The following is a 12,154-nucleotide window of genomic DNA, read 5'->3' on the forward strand; positions in this document are numbered from 1 at the left end:
CTTTGGGAGAAAAAAAAACAACAATTTTTGTTTGTTTGTTTGTTTGTTTGTTTCTTCTGCACGTGGGTCCCGTCTGTCCTTTCATATTTATTTGCCTGAACCAAGCAACCCGAAACAACCAAGCAAGCGAAAGCGGGACGGAAAGCAAAGTGAAAATGGAGCGCAGGGTTCAAGCCGGGCGCACGCTGAGGACCGCCGTAGTGGCGCTGCTGAGGACGGTCGGGTGTCAGCAGGAGACGCACCGCACAGCGGCGGGGACACCCCGGCCCCGCACCACCCTCGCAGTCCGGGCCACCCAGGGGACAAACTCCTGAAAAGGGCATCCCGATGTGCCATAAATCCATCCTAAAGCCACCGAGAGCGTTTTGATTCCAGAAGAAATCCGGCTGATATTTATTGGGATCCTGTTGCTTTTCGAGGTTTTGCTGTTGTACATTTCATTTGTTAAACACGAAGAAGCCCCACAGAGCTCTAAGAGAGGTGCTGCACTTGCAGTTCAGGTATAGAAACTGCAGTGTGGGTCATTCCAACTTCTCACACGTCCTCCAAAATGGCTTTTGCACCTGAACTGCAGGCAGCTGGTTGGCCATCCACCTCACGGCTGTACCAACCATGCCACTGAAAAATAACTTCCAAATACTACTACTACTACTACTACTAATAAAGTTTTAATTTTTAAAATTCTGCTTTCATTTTTCATCAGCAAAATGGTTTGTTGAAACGATCAGAAGGCGGTACGGGGCACAGTCACGCTCCAGCATTATTAGGTCCCTATGCAGTGTTGTGCTTGGATCAAGATTTCAAAGGTATGCCATAAAACCTCAGACAGCCCTCCTCCCCCAGGGATATTTATCTTACACATTTAATTGCTCAGTAAAACAAATTCTGAATGCGTGTGCTTGTATGGAGAGGGTTTGGATCGGTTAATTTCAGTACATCCGCTGTTCTGCGGCAGCTCAGCGGGTCTCTGCACCAACATCCCTGGGACTTGGGATTTTCCATTGGTCCTGTGAGGAGGCAGGAGTCAGTGATCCTTGTGGGTCTCTTCCAATTTGGGATAGTCTGTGATTCTGTGACTGTGGGGAAGCAGAGGCTGTGCCCAGCTGTGGGCTCCCATCCACCTGCTGAGCAGCCCTCCTCATAACGCTATCTCCTGGCTAGACATGAGGATTCAAGAAGAAAAACAAAAGAAAGTTGTTTAAGGATAGGCCAAATCCCTGCTCTGCTGAAGCAAATCACAGCACTCCACAAACCTGCAAGCAGCAGAATAGGGCTCCTTCATCTTGCTCTGGTATCACATTCAGACGGTCATTTTTCTAATGGATTCCCTCTCGTTAACAATGTGCAACAAACCCTCAAGAGATGCAATGCTATTAGTTTATCTGCCTTGCAGATAAGTGAAAGATAAGTAACACCCCCAAAACCTGGCAGCTGATTTGGTTCAGATCTAGGAAAAGAAACCATAGGTCCATCCTAAACTGACCATTTTGCTCCCATTGCCAGAAAAGCAATATTCCATTAGGTGGTCAGAATCCCTGCAAGAGGTCCCTTCCATTCATTGCCTGACAGTGCTCTCCCATACCCAGCCCTGTGCACTCCCATACCCAGCCCTGTGCTCCCCCATACCCAGCCCTGGGCACCCACTCATGAAGCTCCAGCTTCCCCTTCCACTCACACATTGACTGCATCCACCCCAGCGTGGCACAGTGCACTGGAAGTGGGATTTCATTCTTTAGTGCATTGAATAAATCATCCTAACAATTCCAAGACGTATTTACGAAACAAAGCCTGGCATTCAGCATGGCAGATTTTAAATAAAATCTACTTTGATATATCTAAGCTAACACGAGAACTGCTGTCTGCAAGGCATATATTTTAATGCGTCAAATAATTACAAAAGGGCCTATTACTGGAAAATGGCTGTTGGAGGCTCTGATGTCCATAACAATATTAATCTGCAGAAAATACTCTGAGTGACTTTTTCAACAAGGAGCTTCCAAGGCTGGAGCCTTTAATCCAGACCAGCTTGCGTGCAGCTGCAGAGCATTCAGCCTTTACCATCAGGTCTCACCATTGTCCCAGCACACCCCACGACACTCCATGGCATTAAAGCACCGCTGCGTGGCCGGAGCGACTTGTCACTAAGATGTATCACTTGGCAGAGAGCAAAACAAAACAAAACAAGAGAACAGAGTGCAGTCTATACCACGGCTCCGGTTTGCTCAGCTCCGTTACGCTTTGTGGTGTTTGACACCAGCTCACTGCCGAGCCCCCACGCCGAGGTCTCCTTTCCTGAGGCTCTGGCGCCCCGGTGTGTCTCGGTTTTGGAGGACTCAGCAGCACCACACAGCTCAGTGCTGGGAACGCAACACTTGGGCATGCGAGATTTCTATGAAGACAGCATGGAGATGGTGGGCAACAGTCTGACTGCACACCCTATCCACCCTCCTTCAGATCCAGCCCTGTCCCCTTGCAGCTTCAACCAGAGCCTGGTGACAAAGAGGCTCATGTCTTAAAGCAACAATTAGAATAATAGAGTTTGAGTTGGAAGGGACCCTCAAGGGCCATCTAGTTCAGCTCCCCTGCCATGAACATGGACACCTACAGCTCCATCAGGTTGCTCAGAGCTTCTGAGTAACTTACCCTGAGTAACTTACCCTGAGAGGCATCCACCGCCTCTCTGGACAACCTGTGCCAGTGCCTCAGCACCCTTATGGTAAAATACTTCTTCCTTATATTCAGCTTAAATCTCCCCTCTTTCAGTTTGAAACCATTTCCCCTTGTCCTTTCACAACAGACTCTACTGAAGAGTCTGTCCCCTTCTTCCTTACAGCTCCACTTTAGATACTGAAAAGGCACTTTCAGGTGCCTGGAGCCTTCTCTTCTCCAGGCTGAACAGCCCCAGCTCTCTCAGCTTGCTCACGTAGGGGAGTTCCCATCCCTTGCATCATTTTTTAGTTCCTTCTCTGGACGTGCTCCAGCATGTCCACGTCTCCCCTGTACTGAGGACTCCACGTCTGGACACAGTGCTCAAGGTGAGGCCTTACCAGCGCACAGCAGAGGGGCAGGATCACCTCCCTCGACCTGGTGGCCACACAGAATACAGAATCACAGAATCACAGAATAGCCAGGGTTGGAAAGGACCTCAAGGATCGTGAATCTCCAGCCCCCCTGCCACATGCAGGGCCACCAATCTCCACACTTAATACCAGACCAGGCTGCACAGGACCCCATCCAACCTGGCCCTGAACACCTCCAGGGATGGGGCATCCACCACCTCTCTGTGCAGCCTGAATAATGTAGCCCAGGATATGGCTGGCTTTCTTAGCTCATGAGGGTTATCATAATCTTTTCTACATCCTCCCTTGTATCTTTCAGTATACATGAAGTACAGATTTGAGCCTAAATAAAAGAAGTAAAAATAAAGCATTACAACTATCTTATACTCTTGAGGGGTCAGATTCACACAGTGGATGGGCATTACTGCCCCTGTGGGAGATGCCTATCTGTATTTCTCTAACAATGACTGGAACATAAATCCCAGTGTTCTTCAGGAGTAAAGGCAGAGGTAGAGGAAAATCAGTTAAGAAATATAAGAAAATCCTAATAGTATTTGCTGTGATGTCCCGCATAATTATTGGCTGTGGGTGCCCCATCCCTAGAGGTGCTCAAGGCCAGGTTGGGTGAGGCCCTGGGCAGCCTGAGCAGGTGGGTGGCAGCCCTGCCCACAGCAGGGAGTTGGAACAAAATGTGGGCTTTAATGTTCCTTCCAACCCAAACCATTCTATGATTATATATCCCTTATCTTGAAGATAAGTTGTACACAAAGGAATGAAGAGAATGGCCTCAGGATACAGGTGGGCCAGCTGGACACAGAGGAAGGAGACCAAGACAGCCTGAGTTCTGCTGAGATTTACTCTACCAGAGGTCCTGATATCAATGGGCTCTGCTGAAGAGAGTCCTCTAAGCTTTTGCTTTCCTGCCTTCCAGCTGCTGGCACTTGCTTCAAAACATGCCAGGGATGTGCATGTCTGAGGGGCACGGTGTTTGTTTGGGACTATTCAGAAAACACACGTGCTTTGCAAAGTGTCACTGGAAAAACACAGCAGCAAACACAGGCAGGTTATCGCTTGCCCTACAGTCAGCATCGCCTGCTTTGCACTTAACCTCACTAACCTGGAACAGCCCTCCCTGACACCTGCCTTGCCCTTCCCAGCCATTAGGCAGATGGCCCAGCTGTAGGACACGTAGCCCTGCCCTGCCTTTATGTATGGGTGGGTGGTGGTGATGCCTTTGTTTCCCACCTAGGGTGCTTAGCGCTCTTTTCACCAGCTCTTCTATGGCAGCCTCCCTTGTCCCAATACATCTGGTCCCTAAGGCTGAGGGGAAGCCATCCCAAAAGGTACTGCTCACCCAGCCCTGCCTTCTTCTGCTCTCACAGTTCGTAGAATATCGAGTTGCCTCCCTCTGTGAGGCATCCTACTGAAGATAACCAGATTAAAATAACCCTGGAGAGGGTTGCCTAGCTCAGGGGCCTTGCCTAACTCCATGCTCCCAGGGTAGGGAATTAGGGCACTTGCCCCACTGCCCACTTCACCACTGGGGATGGATATGGGCAGGTCTTAACCCCTGCCTCTTGCAATGTGCTCTGAGATATGTTTCAAAATAAGCTGCTACTTGCTTAATCCTCCTCCAGACCCGTGGAGGAACCTGAGCTTGGCTAACAGTCCTGTGCTCATGTGGAGCCTCCCCAGAAGGAGAACCTTTCCCCATGAGCATGGGAGCCGTGCTCCCAGTTGGTCCTGGTGGCACAAGTGATGTGAGAACGTCCCCATCTGAGCACACTGAAGCTGTTCTGCTTGCCTCCATTTGATGCTCTTCCTTGGCAGTGCGAAAATAACTTTATTATTATTACGATTTCATTTCAGAAGGCAAGAGTTGATTGCAAAAGCTCACGGTTTATCCTGTGGGTGAGTGTTGGCCACACTCAGCAATGAGATTTTAAGCCCCAACTTCCTATGTTAACAGGCAATGCACTGGCTTGTCTCTGTTTACAGGCAGTCGATTGAGCACAAGAACTTAGAACAGGAATGAAAAATCATCCTGTTTGCATCTGCAACAAAATTAGCCCCATAGTGGATGGCCTCCTCTGCTGAATTACAACATGACTGAGCCCACACTGGGGACTGAAACGGAGTCACGTGGCTGGTTAAGAGCAGCATTATTAGGATTATTATCGGTGGCTGGATCAGGCCCAATATCATGCAATTATTCAGTACCTTTAAGTTACAAATAGGTGTGACAGAAGCAGCCTGAGTGGCTGACAGCAGAGAGTGTTTGGCCTTTCTGGCCACCCAGCTCCCTGCATGCAGAGCTCAGAGCACAGACAGATGGTCAAGGTGAAGCTCACCGCTTCATCTGGTCGGAGGGATTTCTATCTCAAGCCACTCACTCCAAAGAAGAGCTGGCAGAAGAGGTTTGGTTCCCAAGCTCCAGATGCTGTGGGGTGAAGCTCAGCACCTCGGGCTGTGATTTTGCATCAGGGAGTTCAACAGCAATAGCAGATTCACACCCTATTCTCCAGCCTCATGCCTTCTTTTCTCTTCTTTTCGTGAAGACCTGCTGGATGGATTTGCTTTGGGGAGAAATAAAAGAAAAAAAGAATGCAGCCCTTTGCCTTAAGCAGATATGTCCCTGAATCTGTTTCCAATCTGGCCCACCAATCGTGCAGCTGAAGGACTTGGGGACAGCCAGTGCTGCTGAGAGACAGTGGTTGAGAAACCACAGCCTTACCTTATACAGTAATGAGCTTTTTGTGCCTCCTTCCATTCCTGCACCTGAAAAGCATTGCTGCTTCTCTGCAAGAGGCTGTCCTGGCCTCCTGCAGATGAGATGGGCTCTGCTGGATGCTGGGCTGCCCCACAGGGAAGGAAACAGAATTCACGTATGGAAAAGCACGTGTGTACACATAACATTGTACTACACGTGTCTTCAGCTCTGAATTTGTCCCACCAGTTTTACATACAGCAGAAAACACTGCCTCTGTACAGTGAGCGCCGACCCACCACGTACTGGGAGCGAGCCGCTGCTGCACACACAGCTTAGCAATGCGTTAACACGTTGTAAAAGGCCGTTTGATCGCCACGGAATTGCAGACGAGCTAAGGACAGAAAACAAGCTGTGATTCACAAATGACTCATTTCAGCGCTTCTCTCCATTGCAGCAGTTGCAGCAGGCCCTGAAACGAGCCCGGCGCGGTCCCCGAGCCCGCAGTGCCCCGATCACTTTGTGCAAAGTGTAAGTACTGTTCTAAGGACTAAATGGAACGCGTGGGTCTCGGTCGTTCCCATCAGGAATTCCCGCATTTAAAGTATAACATAAAAGTGAATATTTCTGCCGTTCGGCCCTCACAAGGAGGGGGTCCCGAGAAATCATCGCGTGTGTGAACGGGCAGATTGAGCCTTCGTGCTTTTCCCGTCGGATTTAAAATCGCATCGCTGATGCAAGCTTAAAACAGCCCTCCCTGGTGCGCTCCCGCGGGCTGGACGCGGCCCCGGCCACGCCGGCCTCACCCCGCAGGGCTCACGTTTCGTCCCGCAGCGGAGAACCGCGCCGATGCTCGAGCCAACATTGCCATCCAGTGGCACCGCGGACAAATGACACGGGAGAGGCTCGGCAGCGGCTGGCAAGCGTCCTGCATCGGGTCAGTCGCTACAGGCAGCAGTAAGACAGGATGCCCCGCATCACTCAGAGCACACTAGTGCAGCTGCATCCAGTACGCTGCTTGCCAGCAGCTCGCAGCTGTACAAGATGTATTGTATTGCAAACAGCGTAGCGTGCAGGAGCATGAAGGTGATTGTTCCCCTCTATTCTATGCTGGTGAGACTGCACCTCTAGTACTGTGTTCAGCTTTGGGCCCCTCACTATAAGAATGATATTGAGGCCCTGGAGTGTGTCCACAGAAGGGCAATGAAGCTGTGAGCACAGATCTTATGGGAAGCAGCTGAGGGAACTGGGGTTGTTCAGTCTGGAGAAGAGGAGGCTCAGGGGAGACCTTATTGCTCTGTGCAACTCCCTGCAAGGAGATGGTGGTGACGTTAGGGGTTGGTGTCTTCTCCCAGGTGACTGGTGATAAAATGAGAGGGAATGGCCTCAAGTTGCACCAGGTTGGATATTAGGAAAAATTTCTTCCCAGAAAACAGTGGCGAGGCACTGGAATAGCCTGACCAGGGAGGTGGTGGAGACACCATCCCTGGAGGTGTTTAAGGAAAGAGCAAATGTGGCATTGAGGAACACGCTTAGAGGGCATGGTCAGGATGGATTGGCAATTGGACTGGATGGTCTCAGTGGCCTTTCCAAACTTAACAATTTTATGATTCTATAAAAAAAATGTAAGCTTTCTTTTCTAGAAAACGGAATAAGTTGATTTGGTCTGGGCTTTGGGACATATCCATCATCTGCTAGATCTCTGTGTCTTGGCTGTGCTGCCATTTCTGCTCCTCCAAATCAGCTGGGTTCCTCTCCCAGCCCAAAGGAGCCAATGCCAGACATTCTGCATTGTTGTAACTTAGGGGAGAAATCAGTTCCGTTTTAAGTAGTTGCATAAGAAGAGTCAAAAGGACTGATTGCTTCCTGCCAAAGCTGGGAGTACAGCAGTGAGGTTACTCCACCTCCTCTGAAAGGCATCTGTATGCCAACAGCAGGCCTGGTTGGAGGAAGAGAGCAAAAACCTACCTACCTTTGTGTAGGAATGGGGACATCAACAGAAATGGTGCACCTTTAGACCCAATGTAATGGCATGTAAAACACCATAAATTTAATGCGTACACACAGCAGCATCGCTAGAGCTCAGTCCCTAAGCAGGCTGGATATTAAACTGATCAAAGTGGTAATGAAAGTGGGAATTACTCCATCTCAGCTGACACAAGGCAGGTGACCTTATTAAAAAATATGCCAGTGTATTTAATGGGGTAGGGCAGTTTCTTGGGGAATTAATGATTAATGTGGCTATAACTTTGGAAATCTCATAGCTAACGCCCCTATAGTGGAAGAGAGAAAAAATCTCTCTTCCACTATAAGAAATGGATGAAATTCTTGGGCTGGGACAGTCTGAATGCAGGTGCATGGATTCAGCTGAGAGGTGTCCCATGCAGATATTGGAAGCTGAGGTCTATGAAAAAGCAAGGAAGCAGGGCAAGCAAACCCAGCACATTTCCTCACACTCTTCCAACCTCCAATCACTTGCACTTCAGTGTCTTCCTGTGATGGATGTGCTTGCTGTGTATTCAGGAACAGTCCTCTCTCTTATCAATATCCCAGCTACTTCTTCAGTGCACCTGTGAGTAGAGGGAGCTTGCTGAGATTTATAGAATCGTTAAGGTTGGAAAGATCACTGAGCTCATCTAATCCAACCACCAACCCTTCCCTGCCATGCCCTCTATCCATGTCCCTCAGTGCTACATCTACCCTTAAACACCTCCAGGGACGGTGACTCCAACACCTCCCTTGGCAGCCTGTGCCAGTGCCTCACAACTCTTCATAAGAAGAAATTTTACCTAATATCCAACCTGAACCTTGTCATCCCAAATCCAGCAAGAAAATTCTCTAACTCCAATGTGGTGTTAGACAGAAAGAATCCTTTATTCCGCATGATACCTACTGGGCGACTTGATAAACAAGCACACTCTCAGAGTTCAGGTTCTACATTTAAATGTAAACAGTTAAGACCTACATATGCAGTACATTGGCATTCATATTCATTATTTTCTATTGGTATATGCTAATGTCCCTCTGGGCTTGCATGGTAGCATCCAGGATGGTCATACCCCCACTTACTTCATCCTCATTTTTGTCCACCATCAGTTTCACCACTGAGGCTTTTGGCTGACATTTAGCTGTTTTTTCCCAGCTTGGCAAATTCCCACTACTTGTTAGGCCATAATGAGTAACTTCCAAAGCAGTACATGTGAAAATCCAAAGAAAATGTCCTTGTACCTGGCGAAATGCAGAGATAAGTATTGTATTATGATTCCAGTGCTTCTTGTGAAGCAGAATTAGGCTGTTCACACACCAAGCAAAATTGAAACAGAAAGTTTTAGAATTAGTACTCAGTAGTACTTGATCATTAGTACTTGATTCTTCTTGCTAAATTAATATATTGGTCTTTAAACTAATATATACTGATCCCTATTGCTAAACAAACCAGCCTGTATCAACTTCCCCTGGCACAGCTTGAAGCCACTACCATTCATTCTGTTAGGAATATGCTCTGCTGCTGCTGCTGCTTGCTGTAGGCTTGGGGAAAACAGGCTTTTCCACACATTCTTTGCAAATAAAAAGGAGTATAGGAAAAACTATCCCGAACATAAGCTAAGGGTTCAGGCCAAGGAGCATTAGGAATGTGAGCAACAGGCAGGAAGCTGTAAGTAAGAGAATTTGTGCCAAAGCAGAACAGGAGAAAGATGCTAGGAGAGTTGTGAGACAGCAAAGTGGAGCTACATGTTAAATGGGATCCAGGCAAGCTGCAAAAAGATCCGAGAAATTGCCATTAACTAACTCATTACAAGACTTTGAAAACCCATGTTGGGGTTCCAGCTGCCAGGTGTGTGTGGTAAGTGGCAAACCCAACAAGAAAATCCTGGTCTGAGAAAGGCAGTTTTGCTGGAAGGGACCAGACAAGAGGAGTCTGGCTGCAGAAGCTGAGAATCATAAAATCATGGAATGGTTTGGGTTGGAAGGGATTTTTAAGAAGCTAAGGAATGTGATGTTGTGCAAAAGAGGTTTCCAGTACTCTTCTAACCGTCTGATAACCTCTAGTGACCCAATACAAGGAGACCAGATTGTCAGCGTCAGAAATACCATCAGGGGCTGCTTTGGACCTCATGGGGCCTGGCAATTGCAGTCACTGCCCTTCCCATAAGAGGGCCATAAAATGATTGTGTAAGCTGCAGAACAAGAGACAAAATGAGCACTAGCCTCCACCCAAAGCAAGGGCAAACAGAAAGGTGCTTGGGAATGAGAAGCATCTGGGAGCTGGTGGCTTTAGCTCAGTGCTGTTTTGGGTGTAAGACAGCAGAACTAGCAGAGAATTGGGAAAAAGGCTTAAGAATGGATGTGATATAGAGCCTGAAGTAGACTGGTTCTGAAGAGGGTGATACTGGTTAGTTGGTGTGAATGGCAAAGACAGTGGGGGAAAAAGGAAGACTGTCTTCAGGTCAGAAGCATTATGAAGCACAAGTTTGATGCTTACAGTGTGAGATTACCAGCAGACCACCAGCACAGTTTGCTTTACCCAGACTCTTGGTTATATAGAGGAGACCTTGACATACAGTAAAGCCTCTGAAAGGAAAATGAGGCAAGGGAAACTTATAAACCCAAGACAAGCCTTAAGAAAGTGATACTTAGGTGCAGCAAAAGGAGCTGTTTTCACTTCTGGGAAGAAAAATGCAGCTGTGTCATACAGGCCAACTTCCTCCACAGTTTGACAGCCAGCCTTTGTCACTGGCCACAGAAACGTTTGCCATTTGCGGGTGGCTCATCATGACTCACCAAGAAGCTGGCAGGCTCTAGCAGCCATGGCTGTCTCCTGTGCAGAAATGGAGTGGAAATATCTGAACTACAGAGAAACCCAAGAAACTCCCCAAAAATCCACCCCTCAAAGCTTATCCTTTAGCTACAGAAAACTTGCAGCTTCTGAAACTGAGACTCATAAGTATGGCTTGTGCAGGAATTTCATCAAGTTCTTTTTCAAGGCTTAATAACGGGTCTGACCTGGTAAGAAAGACTCTCAAAGGTCAACAGGTGCCTACCAGGAACCTCTGAAAGATAAGTCACTGGAAGAGTAAAAAGATGAAACAGGCATCAAACTGTTTTGTGTGAAAAGATATGAGAGGTGGAACACATGCCAAAAAGTCAACTGCCACAGATTTATAATTTAAGTGCTTTTCCTTCCTATTTAGGGTCAATCACAAAATTATTGCACAAGCACTTTTTCCTTCCTGAGTGCTCCTGGACTATTTTGAGCTTACCAAAGTTGCAGTGTAATGGTAACTAGAAGAGATGACAAGCCTATTTCTAAATGATGACAGAGTTCTTTTGTTAGTGTTTTCTTACAATTCCTGGGTGTGACAGGATCCCCAGGCCAGCTAAAGCCAAGCAAGGTGATACAGTAATAGAAACAATCAGAGGAAATAGAGAAGGAAAGGAGCTAGAAAATCACCAGGTCTGGACCAGTATGACCTGTAAAGCAGCTGAAAAAGCTGTGCCCAACCTGCTCCTCAAAACCATCAAAAGAAAATTCCAGCCTCTTCAGACCATCTAATCTACAGTCACCTGCTTAGCACTACAAAGCTTCTCTAATGTCTGATCTTCACCTCCACTGATGCTATCTATGCTGATTAGTTCTTCTATCCACAGAGAATGCGGAGAATCATAAAATCACTTGAGTTGGAAGGGACCCTTCAAGGCCATCTAGTTCAGCTCCCCTGCCATGAACAGGGACACTTAGATCGGGTTGCTCAGAGCTCCATCCAGCCTCACCTTGAGTGTCTCCAGGGACGGGGCATCCACCGCCTCTCTGGACAACCTGTGCCAGTGCCTCAGCACCCTTATGGTAAAATACTTCTTCCTTATATCCAGCTTAAATATCTTCTCTTTTAGTTTGAAACCATTTCCCTTTGTCCTATCACAACAGACTCTACTGAAGAGTCTGTCCCCTTCTTCCTTACAGCTCCACTTCAGATACTGAAAAGGCACTTTCAAGTCTCCCTGGAGCCTTCTCTTCTCCAGGCTGAACAGCCCAAGCTCTCTCAGCCTGTCAGAATCAGCTACTCCCTTTCATATTTGCATCAGGCTTTGCTCCAAATTTTTATATATATACAAATTATATATATATATATATATATACAAACACAATGTTCAAAGACTTTCTGGTTTTTCTGATTTTTTTTTTCCCCACTAGATAAGTACATATTATTTCAGTCATTCCTGACAGATATTTTCCAGATCTTCACGGGCTTTCTGCTTGTTCTGCACCCAGCAACAAGTCGCAGAGCCAGAACTGTGAGCAATGCAGGCAGCAGGCTGTGGGCAGCTGTGCTTTGCAGATCAGCTTGCTCGCAGCCTGCAGGTGGAGTCGTGTTCTTCCTGTGACTGC

This window comes from Tympanuchus pallidicinctus, unplaced genomic scaffold (assembly GCF_026119805.1).
Source record: "Tympanuchus pallidicinctus isolate F22 unplaced genomic scaffold, pur_lepc_1.0 scaffold31, whole genome shotgun sequence".
Classification (NCBI taxonomy): domain Eukaryota; kingdom Metazoa; phylum Chordata; class Aves; order Galliformes; family Phasianidae; genus Tympanuchus; species Tympanuchus pallidicinctus.